Source organism: Callospermophilus lateralis, unplaced genomic scaffold (assembly GCF_048772815.1).
Source record: "Callospermophilus lateralis isolate mCalLat2 unplaced genomic scaffold, mCalLat2.hap1 Scaffold_161, whole genome shotgun sequence".
NCBI lineage: Eukaryota > Metazoa > Chordata > Mammalia > Rodentia > Sciuridae > Callospermophilus > Callospermophilus lateralis.
The window spans coordinates 165,549-186,476 of record NW_027512709.1 but is presented as its reverse complement, the minus strand read 5'-3'; the positions used below and the strand labels follow the sequence as shown (position 1 = coordinate 186,476).

Sequence of the window (20,928 nt, the reverse complement as noted above, 5' to 3'; positions counted from 1 at the left end):
TGTGATGAAAGGAATACATAGAGCAGGTGACATGCGTATTTCTTCCACAATTTCTGGGAGCATGTTTTGAAACCCTATCATTTAGAGTTTGGGGATAAAAATAGGTGTACCCTGGGTTTATGTATATAGAGATGATGCATGAATAGACCATACGGTGAATAAAAAATATAAGAGGTTACTATTTTAAATAATGGAACCTGTCTGTTCACTCCTCAGTCACACAGAGGAGGCAGGTCATGCAGAGGTCAAGGTGCTGACCAGGTACTCAGGAGACCAGGATTGTTGCAAACAGCAGCAGGTTTGATGTTTTTGAGTTGCAGCATTTTATAAGATGGACACATAACTTTGAGATATTTTTGTGTCTTAAACCTGGTGATATGTAGTGTCCCCCCCCAAGTAAAATGGTAAAGTTTTATATCACTAAAATCATTCCCTGAAATACTCAGTATCTGCTTGGTACAGTGAGTCACAAACACAGCTACCTGGGAGACTGAGACAAGAGCATGGCAAGTCTCATGCCAGTACAAACACTTTGAAAATGTCATTTGAAACCTTGTGTAACAGTCCAAAAATAAATAAATATAAAACTTTGGAAGAGCATTTGCCAATGTTGCAATATTCTGAGGTTAAATCACTGAGTACACACAAGTATACCTCACCAATAAAGAGTTAGAAACTAATATCACCTAAAATTCAAGCTGATTATTACTTTTTATTTTTGACAGACAATCATTCTCTCTAAATGTTCTAAGTAGTTTAAGTAAATCTACATACACTTTACAGCTGAACCTCTTTGGTTCTCATCATCTGAAGAAGAGAAGGAAGGTCTTGATGACACCAAAAAAAAGCAGCCACAGGTGTGTTTATACATATATTTAAATTTCTGATTTCCCCCTGTATTCCTTGTTTTAAGTAAGTAAATACAGGCAAATTCAATTATCTTTCATAACAGTGTTTTGAAACCTAAATATGATTTTCAAGCCTAAAAATATTTAACTGATTATGTATCTGAAAATGGCATTAGAATTCAGCATAACATGTAGGTATACATTATCCTTGTGATTGAGGCAGAATTTTTTTCTGAATATTTTTTGGACTTCCATTTTTCTAACCCCCTTAAATGATAAAGAAGTTAAAGTTAGGTGGATTTGTGAATACCCTATTTTAAATTTTTTTTAAAGAGAGAGTGAGAGAGAGAGGGAGGGAGGGAGAGAGAGAGAGAGAGAGAGAGAGAGAGAGAGAGAGAGAGAGAAACCTCCTTGCAGATTTCTATGTGCCTTTACTTCTGCTCAGGCCAACTCTTGATTTCCTTGAGTCAACATAGGTTATTTTTTTCCTCTTCACAGCTTAAACCATGTCTACTCTACTTGTAAACACACTGCTGGAGCTAGGAGTGTAGCTCAGTGGTAGTGCACCTGCCTAATATTCATGTGGCCCTGGGTTCCACCCCAGCACCAAAAGCAAAACCAAACATGTAGGTTTGTAGCAAATGATTTGTTTCTCTAGCTCTTCCCCTCACCTGATAGATTGTAAGTGACCATTTCAGCTTGACAACTATTTCAATTCTGACCTAGGCTATCTTTACACACACACACACACACACACACACACACACACACACATACATACACACACACACACACACACATTTAAGAAGAAAAATGGCCCTTGAAAAATGTTGTTCAGATTGACCAGAATAATAATTCAGAGCTTAACTATAAAATGGTCATTATTCATTCACTCAAGACTATATTGAGTGCCTTTGATATCTGACATTATGTTAAATATGTTTGTTAAATTCAATGTTTCAAATAGCTTAGTGGTTTGGTCATAGGAAACATTCCTGCCATATTGAAGGCCAGACTTGTAAAACACTGAAAATCAATTAAGACAACTTATCTACATTTAGTCTGTCAGCTCATAAAGATATTGATCCTATAAAATAATCCATGATTTCATTGCTTTCAACATTCAGTCATCAAAAGATTCTCAGAGTCTGGGGGTGATTTTGGAGACTAAGCCTCTCATCCAGGACAAGAACTTCCACAACCAATCATCTTTTCCTGAACTCTCTTACTGATAGAGGGACCTGGTTCTACTGATAGTTGCTGAGTTGAAAGCTACCCTTCTGAAGCCTTCACTCCTTGGTCCTAATTCTGCTCTCTGAGCAAAACAGAACATAGGCCTCTAAGTATTGAAATACAGGTATTGGCCTAAATTGTTTTTGTATTAGTGAATAATCAAAAATTCCTTTGAGAAAGGATATATACTAACTAGCAACATATGAAAATGCTAATTCCCCTCATATCCTTATAGAATAAATCAGAAGGCTATAAAACTGCTATCAAAAACTCATATTCATACAAGGAAACATGATTGCTATAGATTCAGACTATGAGCTTTGGTGTTAGATGGTCCAGGTTCAGTTCTCTCCTTTGTCAATGATAATCTACATGGCCTGAAGTCAGTTACTTAACCGTCCTTGACTTCAGTTTCCTCATCTGTTAAATAGGCTCATAACACTTCTGAGATTATTGTAAGATACAATGAGATGATGTACAGAATGCCTCAACATTTGCCCTCTATATGCACAGTACTCAGAAAATGGTAACTCTTGTCAAGACACTTCTTATTTTGTAGAACCCTTATGCGGCCATTCTTACTTTTGTTTCCCACAATGACTTTGCATATTGGTGCCATTAAACGTGTTGTATAGAAGAGGCAAGTGAGATTTTGAGAGTTTGCTTGAGTCATACATATAGCCAGTGGCTCACCTTCAATGAGAAGTTACCTTTTTGGAGTCCCACATTTGATCATGTGAGATCTTAGGGCAATTCGAACTCCAAGTAAACTCCTGACAAATACCATTCTACAGAGAGCAGGGTCTCTGGGGGAGAACCTTTTGGATGAGACAGGCCATGGAATCTGATTAAGATTGGTCAGAAACAGTTCAAAATTCAATTCCAAGATTGGTGGAATTCTGAAAGTGATACTGAGACAGGATAGACTGCTATCATTTTTATTTCCTGTATTTTATCTCCAGCATTATAAATCATACAGGATTGATAGCATGGTTTGTGGTCCAGATTAATGATTTCCAAGGTTTTCGTCAGCATGAAGGGCTATAAAAGCTTTGTGAAAGTACAGGAGAGGAATTCTTTTAAGAACACATGTTTAGTCAGCAATTTCCTGACTGTCTCCTCATACTTGAATCTTTTTTTTTTAATCATATCTATTTTTCCTTGAGGAATTTGTCCCTTTTTTCATTCAACAATTTAACCTTTGGAAGAATGATATAAGCAACCATAAAGTAGTTCTTAATTCTGAAACTAGATTCCCCATTAATGGTTTTATGAGTGTAAAAGTGCAAAATAAAATAAAACACTAATCATGTTACAGTAGTAATTTTTAAAGGGAATGAATCAGATTGAATACAAAAATAGTTTTAGTGTGTTTTAAATTCTGGCAGTTGACGAAACTGTGGGGATCCCATACAGGGTCACCAAGGACTTGGTTTCTCCATTCCATCAAGTGCCTTGAAACCCAGGGACTTTTGCTCGCTTGCTTTTAGATATCTCAAATATTGCTTTCAGATGTATCAATCATAACTTGGGTATTTAAAATATGTTAAGTCATTGACTTGGGTTCACAAAAAGTAAGGCAGGACTTCTTAGGAAAGAGAAAAGAAATGGGAAAGGTTGAGAAAGTGGAGGACACCAGGGGGCATCCTACGGGGGCGAGAAACTTGGTGGAGGGGAAGATGTTGGATTAAACAGTCCCACTAGCCCAAAGCAGTGATAGAGAAACAGGTAAGGAAAGAGGGACCAGGGCTAGCGGGTGGGAAAGGGAGGTAAATAGAGGTATGTTGTTGTAGGACAGGAAATTCACAAATTGGGTGCTAAGCATAAGAAAGGTTATAGAGTTAAAGATTTCTAATCATCTTCTATGATATTAAATAAAATGGAAAAAATATAATTTCTGAAATTTTCAATTCAAGTTCAGTATTTTGAGAGCATTAATACAATTTCAGCATGGGGCTTTAAGCCTGCTGTATGATTCATGCCCTAAAACACAGCTTAGTCATTCAGAAGAGGATAACCCACTATGAGGACCTTGGGTGCCAGCCTTCCATTTCACAGGCTTTGCAGGAAGCCAGGTCTGCAGTTGCTCCTCCCTATCAGTGTGAGCCCAGTGTAACTTGGGAGACTAATAGGGCTACAAAGGATCCCTGCAGTGCATTTGAAAGTCAGATAGAAGAGCTACTCTCTTAGCATATTTCAAGTATATAACATGTAATATTAACTGTGCTATGTATTACATCTCCATAACTTACTCATATTGTAACTGAAAGTTTGCCCTCTGACCAACATCTTCCCATTTCTTCCCACCACTTGTACTCTCTGCTTCTATGAGTTTTAACTCTTTTTAGATCACACTCTGACACACACATCATGATAACCATTTGAGGTGACAGATGTTAATAAACTTAACTGTGATAATCATTTTACAGTGTATACGTATACCATATCATCAGGTTGTATATCTCCAATATATGAAATTTTTATTTGTCAATTATATGTCAATAAATCTGGGGATCAGGGAAAGCAGAGATGTTTTTAGAACTTTGGTGTTTCAATTTGTCCTTGTCACTTACACAGAAAAACAAAGACTGATTTTAATCACATGGTTATTTTTGTTCACTGAGACCACAGACTTACGCTCTTGAGAAAACAACAGGCCAGAAGTTCAGGGTTTTCGGTGCACTTTTCCAATTCTTTTAGAAAAGTCCTAAGGAAATAAAAAACATAAGGATGTCTTGATTGCTACATGTGTGGGATTCAAATTGTTTAAGGTAGAACCACATAAATTTTAAGAAGTGTCTAAAAAATGATATTCTCTAGGCTTTATTGCTGCTGACCATCTTCTACACATTCATGAGGGGAAAAAAAATGTACTCCGAGGCATTACTTATGATGACCATGAAACCACCACAGCTGTTCTGGTCATTCCGAGCATCAGCTGTGAACAGATGGGATACGCTGATACTTCATGACGGTAATGTTCATAGCATCTGCCACTGCTCCTGCGGCCACTGCTTCTATCAACTATCACCCAGGCACAGCCAAGTGCTTCACAAACAAACATTTCATTTAATTCTTGAACAAACTCTGCAAGACAAGGTTTCATCAGTGTGAAACCTGAGGCTCAAAGAGGCTGAATTACTTCTTTTGGGAAAGTAGCAGCCATGGGATTTCATTTTAGTTTAGTGTCTGACCAATGGACAAAGAATGAGGTTAGGAGATAACTATGGTTCAATTTGCCCAGCAATCTTTCCTCCTCCATTAATCAGGTAAAAGGACTTCAGAGGGTAAAGTAGTCAAGGAGCTGCAGTTCACTCATGTGTGAAATGGGAAGGTTGGAAGTGTCTTCTCTTTTCTTTCCCTAAAACTCAACATCCAAGCAACACTGGCCTAGAGGGATAATTTATTTGGCCAGTTAACATTTTCTAGCACCCTGTGCCATCCTATGTTAATGGGCATGTGGGTGTGTATCTTGGTCATCTTTGTATTCCCAATGCTGAACACAGGGCCTGGTATAGAATAAGTGCTCAAAAAATGCTGATGCATGAATAAATAAACAAGCAAAGGAACACAGCTAGTATAGCACTAATGCCTGACACCCAGGACATAGGCCAATGGTGTCTTTCCCCTTCCTTATTCCTCAGGGATCCCATGGAGCTTCTCTCCCCCTTGCATGCCCATCCCACTCCAATCTAATCCACAGACTCCAAATCACTTGCTCAGGCTTGACCTATGAAAACACTTTCAGCTCCAAATTCCATCAGTCTGATTTTTGCTCTTCTTTAATTTTCATTTCTTCCCCATAATGTGAATTATTATGTACCTGCTATGAAATTCATAAAGTTCTTTAATATTCCCAAAGAGAAAGTCCTTGTTATTCTGAAGAGCATCTGGAATCAGATGTTTCAGCCAGATAAAATCCATTGGAGTGATGTATCCCTGCAGAGGTGGAAACAAGGTAGGTTTTACAGATATTATATGAAATGATCTGAATCAGCTATTTCAAAAACCAAAACTTTAATGAAATAATTGGGTAATACAGTACACATGCTTCTTGAAAGCTATTCTATTAAATATGTTCTTTAGATAACAGTTTCCTTATGTGTCCATCTTCAGAAGGAGATGGCTTAATGGCAATGACAACAAAGTGGCATTTTAATTGGAAGAACTAATACATATGTTTAAATGTGTATAAGTTATATGAGTAGAATGTGAAAGAAAGGAAAAAACTTACCCATCATTTTATGACCTGCTGCAATTACTGTTAAGTTTTATTATATTTCCTTCATAACTTTTAAAAATCGTATTTTATATGGTTATAATCATGATACATATTTAATTTGTACTTTTTTCAGGTTCATTAGAGACTCAATTTATAAAGCTCTCTCAAGAGATTTTCTTAATGTTGCTACTTATTTTCCAAAAGAATCACATTTTTTAAAACAGTTGAATCCAATTTATTCAGCATATATATAATATTTTATTAACCATTCCATTTTTTAATTAGATATTTTGGTTGCTTCTGATTTTCTTATTGTGAAAAATGTATAATAAATAACATTGTACATATAATTTTTTCCTTAAGATTACTCCTTTAGAAGAAGAAGGAAAGTATACGTTTTTACTCTTAAGAAAAAAATACCTTAAAACACAAGAAAGAATCTTCCCTTCTTAAGCATCAAAAGCACTTATATTATAATACCCTTTGTTGGCAAGCATGTGGTGAGCCTAGTTGGCTATTGCTGGGAGCAGCATGAATTGGCACAATTCTTTGGAGCTATTTGGTTGCAAGGATCCAGAGCCATAAGGATGTTCCTTTTCAAACCAAGGAGATATTGTGCTGTTTATTATAAGACTGAAAACTTGGTGAGATTCTAGAGACAAGGCAACTATTTTCAGTCTCTTTGTGCAACAAAACTTCTTGGTTGCATCTACGCTTAATACCCTCCCAATCTACTTACATCAATTATGCTCTCCATTTCTTTTATGTACACTTCTTCAGTCTCAAGCAAGTCACGTACAATGCGTCTGAATCACAGCAGCAGGTGGGAGATTGAAAGAAAAAGAAACAAATGGAGGGAGGAGTGTTCTTTGAGAGTTCTTTTAGAATTATGCTCATCAACACAGGTTCCCTTAGATCCTGGTCAGTTCATTCTGTTGTATTGAACTCTGGCATCTTACAAAAACACATTTTGCTCACACTGATATCAAGAAGAAACAGCAAGATTAGAGGGCTCAAAATCTATGAATGAAGCCTGTTCTCTGGGTGGGCTATATGGCCTGAGGGTGTCAAGAGAGTGGATGCTGAGGTGGGAAATATCACGTTTGGATCTTTGGTAAAGAAGGTCTTCCTGACCTTCACATTGTACGTGTGGTTTCCTAGATTTTCTCTAAAGCTTTCTGCTGTTCCATTGCTCACATTAAGATCTTTGACCCACATGAATGTCTTTTTCCATCCCTGGGTTAGACAGATGCTAGTCATAGTCTTTCCTCCATCATTGAACAAACACTTTCCCTGGAAAGAGGTAGTAGAGGGTTTGGTGAGCAGAATTCTGAGATGGCCCCTAAATTCCTGGTCCCTGGTATACAAACACCTCCTCAAAGTGAGTCAGTCAAACACTGATTTAAGTGTTGCTGTAAAGAGATTTTACTCCTTAGTTGACCTTAAGATAGGTGATCCAGTGGGGCCTGTCCTAGTCATACAAGTTCCTTCGATCTGGGCCTTGACATCACAGAGATTGAAAGCACAAGAAGGATTCAGCATGAGAAATTTCTCTCTCTTGACTTTGGAGAGGTCAGGAGCCATGTGACAAGGTACAAAGGCAGCCTCTGGGACCTGAGAGTGGCCCCCTGGGTAGTAGCCAGTAAGGAAGAAGTCGGCCCTATAGTTTCAGGCAACGGGATCCCACCACAACTAAATGAAGTTAGAAGAGGATCCAGAGCTCTCTCTGAGAATGCAGCAAGTCAACTCCTTGACTTTACCTTTATGGGACTTGGAACAGAAAACCCAGTCCTGCTGTGTCTGGACTCCTGTCCCAGGAAAACTCTGAGCTAATCTGCCAAGTTTGTGGTCACTTTTTATACAGCAACAGAAAACCGACTGAAAGAGGGAGGCCAGTCGCCACATCTATCCCAAACAGGCTGTTTTCTCTCACCTTGGGCTATGAGACCACACTGATGCTTCTTTTTTTTTTAGGGCTTCAAGAGGGTAAAGAAGCGTTTATACAAGTGTTCATGCATACAATATATACATTTATGGTTTCCTATGCACTGTTAGTGGGTTATATATTAAACGGAAGCCTATCTCAGAGAAGGATTTTTTTTTCCTCTCTTAAAAATGGATAAATAATTTGACAGGAAAAAAATGGGAAAAAGACATGAAATGAGAAATTCACTCAAACAAACAAATGATTGTTAGTCTTATGGGAAAGAAATACTCAATATACACTAATCCAACAAAGGCATGTTTAAACAGGAGCAATCATTTTAATCTTTGAGGATGGTAGAAATTTCAAATCCTAAAGGAAGATGAGGCTATGGAAACACTCTCAGACAATATGAGTGGAAGTGTAAATTTGTGCAAGCATTTTAGAAGAAAACTTAGAAATATCACTGCTGCTTGAAACTGTAGCTCAATGGTAGATTGTGTGCTTGCAAATGCAAGGCCCTGGGTTCTGTCCCCAGCACCACCAAAACCAAACCAAACCAAACCAAACAAAACATCGCATGATCCTGACTCACTAATTTCATTTCTAGGAATGTTCACGGTCACTCAAACAGTATAACTTCAAAGATAACCAGATATTAACTGGAAATTACTTAAGTACCTGTAAAAAAATGATGGCACATATATATAGTGAAATGCCATGCAGTTGTTAAAAAGAATGAGATCAATTGGTATATGCCAACATGACAAAGCCCAGGTATTTTAAGAAAAACTAAAAAAGCAAAATGCAGACAGTATGTATCAAATTACTACTTGCATAAAAATCAATGTGTATTGGAAAAATATAGAGCAAATTATTTTTATTGTTTTAAGGCATGAATAAACTCTTGATAGTCCAAATTAAAAAAAAAATAAATGTGTGTGTGTGTGTGTGTGTGTGTGTGTGTGAGTGTGTGTGTGTAAAACTACAAGTAAAATTATAAGTGCTTCAAAAACGAATGCAAAGACACTAATGATATTATTACAGGGATTGCATTCGGAGAGTAGAACTGATGACCAGAATATAAAGAGCAGAATTTCTACATTTTACTTTACACCCTTGACAATGTCTGACTTTCTTAAATGGATGAAACATCTACTGCTTTTATAATTTTTAAACAATGTCTTACATGGCATTTTAAGATGAATATTACTGGAGATAATGGCATGCAAGCCCCATTTGAGAACTATAAATAAGTCATATAGTTTACACGTGTTATAGCTCAATAAGTCATTCTTAAAATGGGTTTTTGTACCTATTTATCTATGCTTGTTATAAGACAAGACTGATAAAGTATATGCACTGACAGAGGATAAAATACCTCTTGACAAGAAGTATATGAGACTACCAAAAAATACCTTAAGACCATACTTAGCTAAGAGATTCTTGGCTTTTTATAAACCATCCTGAAACAATGACAGTTGCTATGTCAGTACCAATCTGTTTCCATGAGCCACGACATCACTAGAGCCACAGCACCAATTCAGTGTGCATAGCAACCAGAACACATCCAGCCTCCTCTCCTCTCACCAAGCACTGGACCTGAGAACCAGCAGGTCAGCTTAAGGGTGGATTGATGATTAAATGAGACAGATGGTAGAAATAACTCAGTGGTAAGTAGAAATAAATCCTAGTATCCAACAATCATATAGGAACTTAGAGATCTTAGGAATTTTTAGGAATCTGATATAGGAAAATAGTTACAACTAGAAGAAGAAGAAGGAGAAGGAGAAGGAGGAGGAGAAGGAGAAGAAGAAGGAGAAGGAGAAGAAGAAGAAGAAGAAGGAGAAGGAGAAGGAGAAGGAGAAGGAGAAGGAGAAGAAGAAGAAGAAGAAGAAGAAGAAGAAGAAGAAGAAGAAGAAGAAGAAGGAGAAGAAGAAGAAGAAATTCCTTATTAGGTCATGTCCCAGTTTGTAGTTTGGAAATTAGTCTATAGAAATTAGACTATATTCTACTGCTTCATTTTACCTTTTGTGGTATGACAGATATAACTCCAATGACAGGAACTCCTCTGAAAACTGGCGACCTATATTTCAGTTCAAATTTTAAAAATAATAATAATCCTCACACCTCCTGAATCTATTATTCTTTCTTTTCTCTTCGGTTTCCTTTAAAACAGGAGAAAATTTATGTCTCTTGCTGAGGATTGCCTGCTGCTATTCCAAAGTGTGTTACTTTGCTCACACACAAAAAAAGACTTTCAAGGATTTACATGAAAAATCATAAAGCATATATAGTGCAAATGACCAGAAAGTATTGGTAGTACTCAAGTCATTTAAAAACACTGAAGCACCTACAGCAATTTATGTCTGATGGATATCTACCCAGAAGCAGAGGACTGTAATTAGGAAACCAACCTGAGTTTATGACACCTCTGGCAGCTTGCATTAATGTGTCCTGCACTAGTGTCCTCCTGGGATCCTAGCATTTTGTTTCAATTTCCAGATATTTTTTTTTCCTGTACTGGGGATTGAACTCAGGGGTACTCTACCATTGAGCTACAACCTTAACCCTGCTCCCCTTTTAATTTTTTTAAAACACTAAGTTGCTGAGACTGGCCTTAAATTTGGGATTCTCCTGCTTCAGGCTCCCTAGTCATTGGGATGACAGTCTTAAGCCACGGGGGCCCTGAGCACTTTGTTTTACATTTCAGAATGGATCCACTGCCTCTTAGACTATTAGGGGGAAATGGTGACATGATGTGTTTTAAAGGAACATTTCTTCTCTAAAACCATATTTCATGGTAAGCAAAAAAGCAGAGCTTTGGATGTCCAATTGGGATGATTAAAATTTGCCTTTCAAGCAGGCTGAAAATCTTTTCTTCATAAGGTGCTGAACAGGACAGTCAGTGAGAAGACAGCAACAATTCTTCCTCCAGAATTTTGATTTTCTAGAGGTTGTGTAGAATCACATGATTTTAATTATTTTAAAATCAGGAAGCAATATATATACTTGATTCTTTCTGTTGCCAGGCCAAATAGGCTCTTAGACATGTAACTGGAAAAACAAATTAAGAAAAAAAACTTCAAAAAATTTTGAGTTCTTCCCCAGTACACTCTTTTTATTCATAGCCTTTTTCCTTTGCTTGTTCTTTTTTTTATTTTTTTTTATTGTGCATGGTACTGGAAATGGAACTCAGGGCCTTCAACATGCTAGGCAATTGCCCTATCACTGAGCTACATTCACAGAGCTTTTTAAAAATATTTATTTATTTTTTAGTTGTGGTTGGATATAATACCTTTACAAATTTATTTTTACGTGGTGCTGAGGATCAAACCCAGAGCTTTGCATGTGCTAGACAAGTGCTCTAATGCTGTGCCACAAGCCCAGCCCCAGTGCTTTAACTTTTATTTCTAACTGAATTCACAGCATTTGGTATAAAATCTTAAATAAATCTTTAAAAACAGATTTTGTGTTTTTCCCAGGTTTTCCTGGAAGTTGAATCCCAGATATTTCACAGGAAGTTTTTTTTTAATAAAAAAAAAACAAGTATGCATTCAGCTAAATGTTTTCAGTCATTTGGACTTCACATACTATAATTTTTTTTCTCAAAAATATGTAAGGCAGTTCACAAATTCTGCAGTCTTAAAAAGGAAACACTACTGTGTGAATCTACTCCACTGAAGGGAACTTGAAACATCATTAATTATAAAATCAATTATTGTTTTAAGTTCATACCAAATGCAATTTAATAAGAGTTTCAATTGATGGACACTAATTTGCTATCTTGCAACTCTTAAATGGAAACTGTTCTTGTAGGGTTACCACATTATTTATAATTAAAAGTGAATTCTTAAGCATTGAGAAATAATTTTACAGGCAACATAGAATCCAGATAAATGTATGACATATCTGAGTTAAGGCAATGGCCAGAATCTGGATGTATAAAGTAATTCTTGAATACAATGTTAAAATAGGAAAGGAGCTCTAGATGTGAAAACAAAAGTGCTTTCATTTGAACTTGGCTTAAGGCTTGCATAAGTCCTCTACATTTCTGAAATAAATATACTAGACTAGAACCAGGAGTAATGTGCCCCTTTGGACCTTGAAATGCAAGATATAACCATAGTATATATCACTCCAACCCATGGTGAATTGAAAAATAAGACCTCAGAAATCATCCTTGCTCTCCTCCTCCATTGTATATTGCACTGGGGTTTGAGATAATGGAATTAAACAGTTGAATCTGGCAAAGTGGTTTAAGCTTTAGTCATGCTAAATGGTGCAAACTCTACCCACATAGGATGGCTGCATTCAGGGACAATGCAGGAGTCTTGCACAGCATGTACTTTTAGAAGCAAGTGAGGGCACAGGTGGACAGGGATGCAGTGGGGCTGGATTCTGCATAACATGGATTCTGTGTGCCAAGCTTATGAATTTTGAATGTGCTGTAATAGGAATTTCCACATCCTCTCTACTGTGTACGTTAGAACATTGGAAATATGCCAGTGCTTTAGTTCCATTGGTTCAGAACTGGAGTCCAGGTTAGCTAGGACACTGGGAATCTGCTTGATTATAGATGGAAAGCCAGTTATGTGGGGTAAGCACAACCTTGGAAAGTGTTCACAAGTTCTCAGAGGCCTTCATACGCCACCAGCCATCAGGAATGACAGATATTGGAATTACAGACTAGTCCCCAAACTCTTTTCTACTAATATAGAAATGATCCTTAAGTATGCAAAATTCCTCCTGAGTCCAGATTTTCTTCCTGGCCCACACAATGAGAGAGACACTCTATGAGTGGGCCTTGAGAATAGGCACCTGATGGCATTCAAACTGTCATTGTGAAAAGAGCAAGAAAAGTCAAAGTTCATGGGGGGGGGGGAGTTTATATACATTCTCTTTTTCAGTCCAGAGAATAGGTTCCATTTTGATGTGTTGAGGAATGAAATATGTGAATATTCTGAACAACTTTTAAATGTAGTTCAGTAAATAATGCATTCAGAAAAGATACTATTTATATGCAATTGTGTGTGCATAGAATTTTAAAGTACTGATGAAAGTAAGAACAAATGTATTACTGACGGGCTGTAGTCAACCAAGGAAGTCTGTGCAGAATTGTTTTTCATTTGAAGGGATATGCAGATTAAGTAATTCTAAAAGGGGTCAAGGGCCTGGAAAACTCTCTTACTGTTTTACTTAGACTGGAGGAACAAGCCAATTATATTTTCCTCAGCTGCAGGAAGTTCCAAATTTCTAAGATTTCACCTGGAAAAAATAAATATATGTAGGCAGGTAAGTAGGCAGGTCGGTAGATAGGTAGATAAAAACTTTTTCTAAAAATCAGAAGCTGAATATTGTAAAACTGTTTTATGTCAGGATCAACAGGCTATTTCATCAACAGGCTATTGATGAAAATGGCTTTACAATATATGCAAATACTGAGACAAGGATTAAGGGTTTCATAAAAATGAATTTGATGCATAAAAATGCCTGCAAGAATATTCCTAACAGACTGATCTGAAATTAGTTTAAATAATGAAAAATCATTATGCTTTTTTTCCTTTATAAAGCACATTACAGCTAATTAGAGTTTTTCCTTCAGAAAACATGTTAATGTTTCAAAAACCTAACCTTGAGTATATTTTCAGCTGTACACACTAAAGCTGAGATTTCTTTTTTCATAGAATCACTGTATAAGTAGTGATTATGCTAAGAAATAAAAATTACTTTAGCATAACTGTGCTTCTGATATTCAGATGTTCTTATATGCTTATTTGAACCAATCTTGTTTTTTTCTTCCCTAAGTGATAAATGGATGGTGTTTACAATTGCTGTCCTCTCACTTCTTAAAAACAAATATCTGTGAATAATTCATGTATTTTGGAAGCATTTAGGATTCATAAAGATTTTTTATAGAAGTATTATTTATCTGGGGTTGGATTTGTGGCTCAGCGATAGAGCACTCACCTAGCACAGGCAAGGCCCCGGGTTTGATCCTCAGGACCACAGAAAAATAAATAAATAAATAAATAAATAAATAAATAAATAAATAAATAAGATAAAGGTATAAAATAGAAGTATTGTTTATCAAATTATTGATGATAATTAATTCAATGACTACTGAATATTTTACAATGATGCCAAAGAAAGAAAATTACACCTGGCCCTACTATCTTTTGCTTCAGCAATATTAATATACAACATTAATGTTTCACATTGGAGACAGCAGTGAGAGGAGATTTCCAAGGGAAACTGACTCTTCATCTTAGAATGGCTGGTAGTGTAGAAACAGCACTGTTCCCACAGAGATGCTCCTGTCCCAAGGCTTTACAGTGGATAGGCACCTTGTTTTGAACACAAGCATTTTCACCTGACTGGGGGAGTCAAATCAAAATGGTCCATTCTAATGTCTCAAAATTAGGGTTTAGAGAAAATGGTCATTTTGAAAATGTATCAATTTTTGAGTTATCTGTATAAGCTTCTACTTCAAGTGTTTCCAGGTCCTGCACAAATCACACAGACTAACAGCCCTAAATCGCACAGGCTGACTATCCCATAATCCCATCCTGGTAAGGATCCTTGCTTTTGTTGGCTTTTGTCTTTTCTTTTGCCCAGGTCCCTATAAAAGAAGCAAAAGCCAAAAGACAGGCAGAGGTACTGGCATCAGGGAGCTAGGCCTTGGGAGGCCATGGAGGCTCATTGAGTCTGTCTTCCCACCAGCATGATCTCTGGGGAGCCTCCTATTCAGTTCTGATATCTGAGAAACCCCACTGTGGAATCACACACCTCTATCAAAGTCCCAAAACCTAATCAAGGCCAATCTCTCTCAAGCTATAAGCCAGAGGAGGGTTCAGGGGCAGATGGACAGTTAATCAATGACATCTAGAGAACAGGCCTTGAAAAGCAGGACTGGCCAGTGTATGCCACAGTGAGTACAAGATGACAGGCTCTCCAGAAAAACAGAGATATGCTCTAATGCAAACTGATGACCACGTCAGGTTGGGGGAATACTGAATTCCTTACCTACAACCACAGCTGTTCCACATGGCATATGCCTCATCCAGAAAGGCTGGCCTTGATTGGGAGGACCAGTGCTGGGGGCCAGACTCAGTCAGCTCACCTCCCCAGAGCCCAAACACTCAGCAAAGTAACACTTCAGTGGAACCTTCTGATCAAGTAAACTCTTATGTAGAAATTCTAAAAGTAAAACCCTTGGCGAGTAGTATCAGCTGAGCAAACACTTACATTATATGTGTGTGCATGCATGTAAGTTCACTGTGTTTTAAGTGTGACCCCCAGAAGTTCAAGCACTGAAAATTAAATCCCCAAAGTCATATACTAATGGCATTTGGAAGCAGAGCCTTTGGTAGGATTAGATGTGGTCTTGAGGGTGTGGTCCCCAAGAGAGTGTTGGTGGTTTTCCAAGAAAAAGAAAGGAGACCTGAGCTGGCACACTTGCTCTGTCCCAGCAGGTGATGTGTGTGCTGTTATAATGCAACAAAAAGGCCCTCATCATTTGCTGGCACTACATTCTTAGACTTTCCAACCCCCAGAAACATGAGCCAAATAATCCTTTATCCTCTTTTATAGGTGGGGAACAGATACAAGGGATGGAACCAAGGGCCTTATACATTCCAGGTACCAGCTCCCCCACTGAGCTACAGTATTGATATAGCATTAGAAAAGGGCTACCACAGCTTCCATAACCATTACCATGGACCAGGAGGCTTTAACAACAGTAACCTGCTGCCTCACAGTTCTGGAGACTGCAAGTCTCAGATCAAGAAATTGACAGGGTTGCCTCATTCAGAGGGCACATAGAGAGACAGTGTCAGGCCACACTCTTGTTGACTTAGAGAGCCCTGTCCCCTTGTGTCACCTTCAGTACCTTCTTCCATATCACCTCCTTCCACATGAGTGTGCCTGTGTCCACTTCTCCTTTTACAAGGCACAGTTCTATTGGATGAGGGCCCATCCTAATGACCTCATCTCAATTTATCACCTCTGTAAAAACTATTTCTACAAATAAGATCACAATCTAAAGTACTAGGAGTTGGCACTTCAACATATCTCCCCACCCCCACCTCAGGAGGGCCTCAATTCAACACATAACACTCTAATATTCTCTTTATAAAAAAGTAAAAATGTTTCCACATCCACATTCTTTTATATTTTCTGTATTTTGCTTTACTGTCAGAATATCAAGATGATTCAGATTTTTGTGACCACTTACACAATTCAGATTTTTGTGTAGTAAACTCTGAGGTTCTGGAACTATACAAAGATGGCTACTTCAGTCTACATCAAAGCAAGCTATATCCAGAGATGCCCATAGTCTCATTATTGGTCTGGCTAAAAGTGAACTTGAATGGAGGTTTTCCATATATATTTAAGTATGTCTAAAACGGAGTGTGCACCAATTATTTTGCAAAACCCAGATTCCCTTATGGGGAGTCTGAAAACCCACAAAACTAGCCAAGCCAAATTTCCCTCAACACCAACCTTCCATTTCCCTGATTGTTCATAAGATGTCCCAAAGATCTAAATGTTCCCCTAATGAGTTCATAAATGGCCAGCATCTACTCAACAAACTGATCCCACCTCTTCCTCGCCTTCCCCTCAGGTCAGAACCAGGACATTTTATGAAGCAAGGTGGAAGACAATTAGGGAAAGACACCATGTCAGCAACCTCCTACTCATTTAGTCATCTCCCAGTATCCACAGGGGATTGGTTCCAGGACCCCTGAGATGCCCAAAACCAGGGATGTTCAAGTCCCTTACAAAAAATGGCGAAACTGCATATAACCTACATACATCTTTCTGTATATGTTAAATCATCTCCAGATTGCTTATGTATCATCTTATTTATATGGATTCACATACTATTCAATGTATGGCAAATTCAACTTGTTTTTTAGAACTTCCTAGAAGTTTTGTTTTGTTTAATTTTATTTATTTATTTATTTATTTTTTAATCTGCAGTTAGTTGAATCTGCAGATGTGAAGGGCCCACTGAATTCCAACTTATAGAGATAAACACTTTCCCTGAGAGCTTAACGGAAGGATATAATATGGTGATCACTAGGCATAGGAGATAAAAATGTTACAAAATACACTAAACTTTTTGTTCTCCTATGAATGTGGCCTCCTCATTAAAATAAATAAGTAAACAGACAACTGAAGCTAAGAGAGGAACTGACCTCCTCATCTCCCCAGGTGACCCCTCCCCATCACTGAAGTGTCCCTCCTAACAATACTGGGGATTAAGCCCCAGGTCAGTTGCACTGAGCTATATACTCAGCAGCCCCTCCCCCCTTTTTAAATATTTTGTGACAGGGTCTTGCTGACCTCAAACTTAGAATCTACTGCCTTAGCCTCTAGGGTAGCTGGCATTACAGGCATTTAAACATCTTATTCTTGAGGTGGCTATCAATGGATAAATGGGGGAGAGAAGTGAGAGTTATTAGATCATTATATGCAGTGTAAATCTGTCATTCTATAAATTTGATCTTCTCCCATCCAGAAAAGTACCTCTTTGAAATATCCCTCATTAGAACACACTGATTTCTGTATTCATGTTAACCACTACATATTAACCCACAGTTGAGAAGGCACATGGTTTATTTAGCTCTCACTAAGACAGGTAGATGTTTCCAAGGTTGCACCATTACAGTGACATGCACAAGGAATAGTTCACATACTGTTCAGCAGACCACAGATGTGTGATTTTAAATGCTAATAAGCATTGCCAAATGGCCGTAAATGGAAAAATTTATGCACCACAATGCCACACTCCCCACACTGAAGTTTACACACTCTTACTTACTCACTTTTAACATCAGCCAATTAGAGGAGTCAGAAGACCATAGGGTCATTGTTTACCAACCAATACTATCTTGATAATATAACCAAAATTTTCCTATAAGTTAGTGACCTTTTGTATGTGTTCTTCTGCAATCTACCTCACTACTATACCTTTGTCCCATTTCTTCCCCATTCTTTTGGTGCTGGAGACATTACCCAGGGCCTGGTACCTGCTAGTCAAGCACTACCACTGAGCTACACCCCTCGCCATTCTTATGAGTTATTTGCATGTCATGGATGTTCATCTCTTCATATGCTCTCATTGTTGTAAACCCTTTCTCCACCAACAGCCTGAAATTATAGTGAGATATAAAAACTTTCAAACCCAAAAGCACAAAACTAAGTATTTTGTTGTTGTTTGTAAATTGAGGGAAGGATACCCCCCAAAGCTAAAATGCCTTTCTCTCCTCTTCTTTCTCCTTTCCCCACCCTAATGTCCAGTTTATTCTAATAAATCTAGGGCTCTAAGAATTGTGGAGAATGGCCCATTTCATGGTATCATTCAGTACGCTTCTATTGGAGGAGTACCAGGAGGACACACAAAAAGATGGTTCTGGGGAGCAAGGAAACTGGGAAACCTAGAGTAACCAAGGCTGAGCAGAATTTGTTCCCTCTGGGGATATAACCACAAGGTGCTATGAGCTTAACTTTCCTATATCTGTGTGCAATATGACCTTAAGGGAAGTCAGAGACACTCCAAGCCTCCAAGACAGGAGCCCGAGTTTGTGTGGCCAGGACACAGGGGGTCCACACAAATGCAGAAAAAAACAGTACTTCCAGGAATTCAGAGCACAAGGGAATACTAGGGTGTGGCTAAAGAACAATTTGAACCGGGGCAGGGACAAGAGGCAAACACTTGGAAAACCAAGGTAAATAGGATGCCCTATGAGTAAAGGGCCCTCTCCAGATAGCTGGAAAACTGAGGAAGACCTGATATCACATAAAAAGAAAGACTAGTGGCTGATATTGTTTTCTGTAACAACAGTACTGTGATTATGTGGGGGAATAAACCAGTTCTGTCCAAACTTAATTCTTACACACTTAAAGGGGGTGGGGAAGTTGGCTGTCTAGGACCCACAAAGGAGGCCAGGGGAAATGAAAATAAATAACAGTATATGGTCACTCTTGAAGCCAGGTGAAAATATATGGGTGTTCTCTTTTAGTCTATTGTTGCTGCTATGGCAAAATATCACAGACTGGGTAATTTCTAAACAATAGTATATTTCTCACAGTTCTGGGGCATGGTATGTCTATGGTCAAGGTGCTAGTAGGTTTGGTATCTGGTAAGAGCTCTTCTCTGCTTCTGAAATAGCACCTTGTGGCTCTATCCCCAGAGGGGACAAATTCTGTGTCCTCACATGAAGAAAAGCAGAAGGGCAAAAAGGCCTAACATGCTCCCTTTAACCTCATTCCTAAGAACAAAAATTCAATTCAAAGGTTGAAGTCCTTAGGACTTCCCAAAGGTACCATCTACTGACATTAGGACACTAGATAGCAGGTTTCCACATATGATTTTAGGTGGGACACAAACATTCAGATCACAGCAGGGTCACTGTAATACTCTAATTTTAAATATATAGGAGATTTCTGTAATAAAAATTTAAAGGGGAAAAAGTTAAAGTTCTGGCAATCCAGACAATAGACTAAGACTGAGATTTTCAGCCCCTTCAATGAAATATTATCTGGCCTCAAAGACACCTGGATCCTGCTCCTCCCTGAATCCCTCTGAGTTCACTTCTGATAAAATCTAACAATCTGCATCTTCTAAAAGAATGTGCCATGATTTATTTCATTGCACTGGTTTTAGCTGTACATATGTATCATTTACCACTTTTTCTAAAAAAAAGTTTTAAGGGGTTGATGGACAACCGTGAAACCTCAAAAGCGAGATGGTAGTTCTCGAGAGTGGGTATCCTCTGTGGTGCTCAGGGAGGCCAAGCTCTATTCCTCTGAACCCCATTGGTCAGACCTGCTCAGGTCTCAGCTTTTCTCCAGGACCCACCTACCCCAGGATGGACTAGAACACAGCACATTCACCTCTCACCAAACCGCCATTCTGGTTCCAAGGCTGCATCTGTTCACTGGACTAGTGAGAAGGTTGTCAGTGTTTTGCTCCTGGGCCTCCTTCCAGCTGCATATTTGAATCCTTGTTATGCAATGGACTTCTCTTTGGCTGCAGTCTTCACTCTTCATAGTCACTGGGACCTTGGACAAGTTGTCACTGATTATGCTCATGGGGATGCATCGCAGAAAGCTGCCAAGGCAGGCCTTTTGGCACTCTCAGCTTTAACCTTTGCTGGGCTGAGGTTATTTCAACTATCATAATGTGGGCATCTGCAAAGCTGTTGCCATGCTGTGGAAGCTTTGACTTTTTTGACTTGAGAATTGATTGTATGCTTCTGCCTCTGCTCTGTCATTCAACTCACAGTAAGGAGGAAATAACTGAAAGTTCATTTGTGGGCAAATCTTTTTCTAATCACATGGTTATTTTAAAATTTAATTGTTGAGGAAGAGGTTTGAGAGGAAATATATTCAAGAAATTATGAGACCTGGTTCTGCATTCTAGTGAGTTTATTGGGTTGTCTTCAAGTTCATGAGACTCACGGTATGACTAAACTTTATATATGAGTTTTTGCTTTTGTCAGTCTGTTAAAGAGAGTTTAGCTTTATTATTATCAGTATAAGATCATGTCTGCATTTGTCTTAGAAATAATGAACAAAGGGAAAGACAGTTAATTCATGACTTTGCAAATATTAGATAGTGTTTTCTTTTGTAAACTTCCCTGTCTGTTCAGTTGATATCAGCTACTGAAGGTTTTATGTCCTAGGGAAAC

The 20,928-nt window shown here is 38.1% G+C and overlaps 1 pseudogene; it reads left to right on the top strand.

Annotated features, from left to right (window-relative positions):
* Positions 1–4,973: 4,973 nt before the first annotated feature.
* LOC143387967 (succinate dehydrogenase [ubiquinone] cytochrome b small subunit, mitochondrial-like) lies at positions 4,974–20,462 on the top strand (annotated as a pseudogene).
* Positions 20,463–20,928: the final 466 nt, after the last annotated feature.